Source organism: Heteronotia binoei, chromosome 2 (genome assembly GCF_032191835.1).
Source record: "Heteronotia binoei isolate CCM8104 ecotype False Entrance Well chromosome 2, APGP_CSIRO_Hbin_v1, whole genome shotgun sequence".
Taxonomy (NCBI): Eukaryota; Metazoa; Chordata; class Lepidosauria; order Squamata; family Gekkonidae; genus Heteronotia; species Heteronotia binoei.
The window spans coordinates 4334637-4342815 of record NC_083224.1 but is presented as its reverse complement, the minus strand read 5'-3'; positions in this window follow the sequence as shown (position 1 = coordinate 4342815).

The window sequence follows — 8179 nt, the reverse complement described above, 5'->3', positions numbered from 1 at the left end:
CTCCTGCCACCAAACTACACAAAATTTTGCTCGATGCCTAAAAAGAGCCCCTAAAACCAGTGCTGCTTGTTGTTTAAAGTGCCTGTATTCAAATGAGCCTGCTTCGGCGGGGAGGACCGGATACAAATAAAAAAAAAAGTAAATGTAAAGTTTCACTGCTTCCCACCAATTCCCCTCTCAGGACTTGGCAGAACTCCCACCAACAGGTGCCGTTTCTCAACAACAACAACAACAAAGTTTTATTTGTATCCTGCCCTCCCCGCCCGAGCAGGATCAGGGCGGCTAACAGCATCATCTCAGTACCGAGAAATACTGCCATGAAAAAGGGGGGGGGGGGGGGAGCAGGAGCCCTAAAACTGCTTACAAGTACAAACAATGAGGTAAGGAGGATGACCCTCCACAAACATGAAAATAGTCATTGTAATATCACCCAAGCCCCTGAAAGCAAAGAATCCTAGAGTTGGAAGCGACCTCCATGGTCACCTAGCCCAACCCCCTGCACAATGCAGGGAACTCACAAGCCCCTCCCCCTCAATCCACAGGACCCACATTGCTGTCAGAGGGCCATGCAGCCTCTGTTGTAACACCTCCCAGGAAGGAGAGCCCAGTTAAAGCATAGAATCCTAGAGTTGGAAGGGACCTCCAGGGTCATCTAGTCCAGCCCCCTGGCCAATGCAGGGAACTCACAAACTCCTCCCCCACAATTTAAAGGACCCTCACTGCTGTAAGGGGGCCCGGCAGCCTCTGTTGAAACATCTCCCAGGAAGGAGAGCCCAGTTAAAGCATAGGATACTAGAGCTGGAAGGGACCTCCAGGGTCATCTAGGCCAACCACATGCACAATGCAGGGAACTCACAAGCTCCTCCCCCTCAATCCACAAGACCCTCATTACTGTCAGAGGGCCATGCAGCCTCTCTTTCGAAACCTCCAAGGAAGGAGAGCCAAGTTAAAGCATAGAATCCTAGAGCTTGGAAGGGATCTCCAGGGTCATCTAGTCCAACCCCCTGCACAATGGAGGAAACTCTCAAACACATCCCCCTCAATCCACAGGACCCTCATTGCTGTTAGATGGCCATCTAGCCTCTGTTTAAAAACATCCCAGGAAAGTGAGCCCATTTAAAGCATAGAATCCTAGAGCTGGAAGGGACCTCCAGGGTCATCTAGTCCAACCCCCACACAATGCAGGGAACTCACCAGCCCCCCCCCCCCGGAATCCACAGGACCCTCATTGCTGTCAGGGGCCCCGCAGCCTCTCTTGAAGCCCCTCCCAGGAAGGAGAGGCGGGTCCTTCCCTGCAGGCTTCCGGAGCCCTCTCTGCTTGCCAAGCCCTCCCGCCTCCTTTCGCTGGGCTCCGTGCATTGAGCGAGCGGGGCTGCCTTCGGGGAGCCAGAGCCGGCGTGCAAGAGCAGCAGGAGGGGGCTGCAAGACTCACCAGTCCGCCGGCTCCGTTCCCCCAGGGCCTCCGGGTGCAGCAGCCACAGCGCGCCGGCCTCGCCGGGAAACCCTCCCCGGCCCCTGGGTTCCGCCCCCAAGAGTTCCGGCCTCCCCGCCCCTGCCTGGCCCAGCGGCACCGGCCTCCTCCCTTACCTCCTGCCTGCCAGTCAGCCGGCTCCGTTCCCCCAGGGCCTCCGGGTGCAGCAGCCACAGTGCACCGGCCTCGCCGGGAAACCGCTCTCCAGCTCCTGGGTTCCGCGCCGTAAGAGTTCCGGCCTCCCAGCCCCTGCCTGGCCCAGCGGCACCGGCCTCCCTCCCTCCTCCCTTCCTTGCAGGTGGGCGGGGCTCCTTGCCATCCGCAGTCTTTTAGCCCCGCCCGGCCTTCTCCCGCTCCCGTTTCCTTGCAGAGCTCGGGCGCTTGTCTGCCTTGCAGCAGGGCAGGCAGAAACTCAGCGGGTGGTGTTCGGCGCCTGGTTAGGGGTGCCAAGTCCCATGCAAGAAAAATCCGGGGACTTTGGGGGTGGAGCCAGGAGACTTTGGGGGTGGAGCCAGGAACAAGTGTGTCACAAGCACCATTGAACTCCAAAGGGAGTTCTGGCCATCGCATTGAGAGAGACCACTGCACACCTTTTAAATGCCTCCCCTCCATTAGAAACAATAAGGATATGGGCACTTTCTTTAGGATCTTATAGAACTGGACCCCCTGGTCCAATCTTTTTGAAACTTGGAAGGTATTTTGGAGAGAGGCACTGGATACTATGCTGCAAATTTGGTACCCCAACCTTAAGCCCCCCCCCCTTCAGCCCCAGATATTCGCGGATCAATTCTGTATTATACCCTATGGAAATCGTTCTCCATAGGGAATAATGGAGAACGATTAATAATAATAATAATTTTCCTTCCCCCTTGCTTTCTGAGGACCCTGAAGCGGGGGGAGAGCCTCCAAACTGGGGAATCCCCTGCCCCCACCTGGGGATTGCAGCAAACCAAACAAATAACGAAGAAAGCATCAAATTCACGTATACAGATTTATCAGAAATTGATATCGCTATAGTTATGATAATTTTTGATAAATTTGTATAAGTTGATTTGATGGTTTCTTCCTTATTGTATCACGGTATTTGTTTGCTTTGCTGTCTCCCCCTGATTCTCCCTGGTTCTCTTACCCTCCTAGGGATTGGCAACCCTACCTGGCATGTTGAAATACCTGCCATGTTCTTATTCCAAACAATTCCGATAGTGAAAGAAGATAAACAATTTAATAAATGGCAGAGGAAACTTTCAGAATTTATATGGGCTGGCAAGAAACCAAGAATTAAAATGAAGTTCCGGACTGATGCAAAGGAAAGGGGAGGTTTTCAAGTGCCGGATTTAAAATTATATCATGATGCAGTTTGTTTGGTGTGGATAAAGAAATGGATAATGTTATTAAATAAAAAATTATTAACATTAGAAGGCCATGGAAATAGTTTTGGTTGACATGCATATTTGTGCTATGGAAAAAGTAAGATGGATGGTTTTTTCTCACACCATTATATAAAAAGTAATTTGTTAAAAACTTGGTTGAAATGCAAGAAATATGGTGATGAGAGGAAACCGCTTTGGATTGTGCCGACAGAAGTAATAGAATTATATTCTGATATTCAGGAAGAAAAACGGATAACATACAAACAATTGCTAAAAATACAAGGCGGCAAGGTGGAATTAAAATCAGTGGAAGAACTGGATTATAAATACAATATAAATTATGGATGAAGTGATTAAGAGGATGAAGTGATTAAATCTCAAATGATAAAGTGGGCAATTAACATAAAGACATTCAGATGGAACAATGGGAATATTTATGAAAGACCTCTATGTAAATATCGACATGCAATAACATCAAAGAAAATTGGTGGACTTGTGAAAAGGCTATACCATTTTGGCAAATGATTCAGCAAGAAATTACAAAGATTTTGGGTTACAATATAAAGAAGGCACCAGAAATCTTTTTGTTGGGATTACAAATGGAAATTTTTTCGAAACAAGATAGAACATTACTTTGGTACATGCTTTCAGCTGCACGGACATTATATGCGCAGTTGTGGAAGCAAAACAAAATACCAGAAAATTATGCATTGGAGCAAAATGGACAAGCTTACTAGAGTATTAAAAGAACTTGACATAGATAAGTTTAACAAGGAATGGGAGAAATTTCAAAAGTATATTGAAAAACAGTGGAAGGTAAAAGGACACTTGGTGATTTTTAATAATGGTTATTTTTTTTTCTTTTAAAGTAAAGTGCTATCAAGTGTTTTAGTTAACTATAGAAATATATAATGTTTTTCATTTATAAGGTTTGGGACCAATGGACTACAATTAAGATAGGCAATGTTAAGAATTAAGTATAATAATACTATAAATGGATTATTAATGAAGGTAGTAGTAAGTAATTTTGCTCTTCTTTGTATTTTATTATAGTTATAAGTTCTTTTTTAAAAATAGGTTTTTAAAAGGTTAATATTACCTTTTACTTTTTTTATATTTTAAGTAGAATGCACCGGGGAAGTCACAGAAAGGGGAGAGGGAGATGGAAAATGTGATGCAATATTCTGATATTTATTTTTGGATAGTAATTGATTAATGTTGCTAAATAATAAAAATTGTTTTACCCGAAATACCTGCCTGTCCGGAGAGTGGTCAAGAGAAGCCCCACCGGGGCGGGAGGAGCCAGGGGTGTAGTCAGGATTCTAGAAGTCAGCGGGGGGGGGGGCTTTTTAAAAACTCAGGGAGCCCCTTTCCCAGCCACAATGGGGCTTGCTGCTTCTCAGAAGCTTTCTGGGGTTGGAGCAAAAGCTGGAGGTTCTGAAAGCGGCCAAGTCGAAGCAGCCAATCCTAAAACTTTGGAGTCAAGACGGGACTGCAGTGTGCAAGCAGCCAGCAGCTGGATCCCTTCCTCCCCTTCCCGGTCCATTCCATTCAGCTGCCTCCACCACCTGCTCCTCCTCCTTCCCCAGCACAGCCATGGACAGAGAGAGAGAGAGAGGCTGTGCCCCCGAGGGCCTCCTGCAAGTCAGGAGGCCCAGCCCGGAAGTCAGGGGGCACTGCCCTCATGGGCCCCCTGTGGGTAAAGGCCCCGGGGGGGGGGAGCAGAGGGGAACGGAAGGGCCGGCCTGACTGGTGCTAAGGATAAGCAAATGCAGTCCAATGAGCGCCCAGCGCATTTTGTGGGGAGCATACGGGAAAGGGTGGGCTGGTGGAGTTGCAGACCTCTAGGTGGGGCTTGGAGATCTCTTGGAATTACAGCTCACCCTCTCCAGGCTACAGATCCAATGGATACTTTTTTTGGGGGGGGGGGGGCGGTGGACGGACTCCATGGCATTGCACCACAACTAGGGTTGCCAACCTCCAGTTAGGGCCTGGGGAGGGATCTCCTGGCATTGCTGCTGTTCGATAGTTGTCTAGAGAGATCAGATTCCCTGCTTCAGCGGTCAAGCCCTATAGCCCTGTGCCCTGATGAGCTCTCCTCCCCAAACCCCGCCCTCCTCAGGCTCCGCCTCCAAATCTCCATCTCTTTCCCAACACACAGCTGGCCACCCTGCACCCCACTGAGGTCTCCCTCCTCCGCTGGCTCCACCCCCAAATCTCCAGCTCTTTCCCAACACACAGCTGGCCACCCTGCACCCCACTGAGGTCTCCCTCCTCCGCTGGCTCCACCCCCAAATCTCCAGCTCTTTCCCCACACACAGCTGGCCACCCTGCACCCCACTGAGGTCTCCCTCCTCCGCTGGCTCCACCCCCAAATCTCCAGCTCTTTCCCAACACACAGCTGGCCACCCTGCACCCCACTGAGGTCTCCCTCCTCCGCTGGCTCCACCCCCAAATCTCCAGCTCTTTCCCCACACACAGCTGGCCACCCTGCACCCCACTGAGGTCTCCCTCCTCCGCTGGCTCCACCCCCAAATCTCCAGCTCTTTCCCAACACACAGCTGGCCACCCTGCACCCCACTGAGGTCTCCCTCCTTCGCTGGCTCCACCCCCAAATCTCCAGCTCTTTCCCCACACACAGCTGGCCACCCTGCACCCCACTGAGTTCTCCCTCCTCCCCAGGCTCCACCCCCAAATCTCCAGCTCTTTCCCCACACACAGCTGGCCACCCTGCACCCCACTGAGGTCTACCTCCTCCACTGGCTCCGCCCCCAAATCTCCAGCTCTTTCCCAACACACAGCTGGCCACCCTGCACCCCACTGAGGTCTCCCTCCTCCGCTGGCTCCACCCCCAAATCTCCACCTCTTTCCCAACACACAGCTGGCCACTCTGCACCCCACTGAGGTCTCCCTACTTCGCTGGCTCCGCCCCCAAATCTCCAGCTCTTTCCCCACACACAGCTGGCCACCCTGCACCCCACTGAGGCTTCTCTCCTCCCCAGGCTCCGCCCCCAAATCTCCACCTCATTCCCCACACACAGCTGGCCACCCTGCATCCCTCTGGGGTCTCCCTCCTGCACTGGCTCCACCCCCAAATCTCCACCTCTTTCCCCACACACAGCTGCCCACCCTGCACCCCACTGAGGTCTCCCTCCTCCCCAGGCTCCGCCCCCAAATCTCCACCTCTTTCCCCACACACAGCTGGCCACTCTGCACCCCACTGAGGTCTCCCTCCTCCCCAGGCTCCACCCCCAAATCTCCAGCTCTTTCCCCACACACAGCTGGCCACCCTGCACCCCACTGAGGCCTCTCTCCTCCGCTGGCTCCACCCCCAAATCTCCAGCTCTTTCCCAACACACAGCTGGCCACCCTGCACCCCACTGAGGTCTCCCTCCTCCGCTGGCTCCGCCCCCAAATCTCCAGCTCTTTCCCCACACACAGCTGGCCACCCTGCACCCCACTGAGGCCTCCCTCCACCGCTGGCTCCACCCCCAAATCTCCAGCTCTTTCCCCACACACAGCTGGCCACCCTGCACCCCACTGAGGCCTCCCTCCACCGCTGGCTCCACCCCCAAATCTCCAGCTCTTTCCCCACACACAGCTGGCCACTCTGCACCCCACTGAGGTCTCCCTCCTCCGCTGGCTCCACCCCCAAATCTCCAGCTCTTTCCCCACACACAGCTGGCCACTCTGCACCCCACTGAGGCCTCTCTCCTCCGCTGGCTCCACCCCCAAATCTCCAGCTCTTTCCCAACACACAGCTGGCCACTCTGCACCCCACTGAGGTCTCCCTCCTCCGCTGGCTCCACCCCCAAATCTCCAGCTCTTTCCCAACACACAGCTGGCCACCCTGCACCCCACTGAGGTCTCCCTCCTCCGCTGGCTCCACCCCCAAATCTCCAGCTCTTTCCCAACACACAGCTGGCCACCCTGCACCCCACTGAGGTCTCCCTCCGCTGGCTCCACCCCCAAATCTCCAGCTCTTTCCCCACACACAGCTGGCGGCCCTGCACCCCACTGAGGTCGCCCTCCTCCCCAGGCTCCACCCCCAAAACTCCAGCTCTTTCCCCACACACAGCTGGCCACCCTGCACCCCACTGAGGTCTACCTCCTCCACTGGCTCCGCCCCCAAATCTCCACCTCTTTCCCAACACACAGCTGGCCACTCTGCACCCCACTGAGGTCTCCCTCCTTCGCTGGCTCCGCCCCCAAATCTCCAGCTCTTTCCCCACACACAGCTGGCCACCCTGCACCCCTCTGGGGTCTCCCTCCTGCACTGGCTCCACACCCAAATCTCCACCTCTTTCCCCACACACAGCTGGCCACCCTGCACCCCACTGAGGTCTCCCTCCTCCGCTGGCTCCGCCCCCAAATCTCCACCTCTTTCCCCACACACAGCTGGCCACTCTGCCCCCCACTGAGGTCTCCCTCCTCCGCTGGCTCCGCCCCCAAATCTCCAGCTCTTTCCCCACACACAGCTGGCCACCCTGCACCCCACTGAGGCCTCCCTCCACCGCTGGCTCCGCCCCCAAATCTCCACCTCTTTCCCCACACACAGCTGGCCACCCTGCACCCCACTGAGGCCTCCCTCCACCGCTGGCTCCGCCCCCAAATCTCCACCTCTTTCCCCACACACAGCTGGCCACTCTGCACCCCACTGAGGTCTCCCTCCTCCGCTGGCTCCGCCCCCAAATCTCCACCTCTTTCCCCACACACAGCTGGCCACTCTGCACCCCACTGAGGTCTCCCTCCTCCGCTGGCTCCGCCCCCAAATCTCCACCTCTTTCCCCACACACAGCTGGCCACCCTGCACCCCACTGAGGCCTCCCTCCACCGCTGGCTCCACCCCCAAATCTTCAGCTCTTTCCCCACACACAGCTGGCCACCCTGCACCCCACTGAGGCCTCTCTCCTCCGCTGGCTCCACCCCCAAATCTCCAGCTCTTTCCCCACACACAGCTGGCCACCATGCACCCCACTGAGGCCTCCCTCCTTCGCTGGCTCCACCCCCAAATCTCCACCTCTTTCCCAACACTCAGCTGGCCACCCTGCACCCCACTGAGGCCTCTCTCCTCCGCTGGCTCCACCCCCAAATCTCCAGCTCTTTCCCCACACTCAGCTGGCCACCCTGCACCCCACTGAGGCCTCCCTCCTCCGCTGGCTCCACCCCCAAATCTCCAGCTCTTTCCCCACACACAGCTGGCCACCATGCACCCCACTGAGGCCTCCCTCCACCGCTGGCTCCACCCCCAAATCTCCAGCTATTTCCCCACACACAGCTGGCCACCCTGCACCCCACTGAGGCCTCTCTCCTCCGCTGGCTCCACCCCCAAATCTCC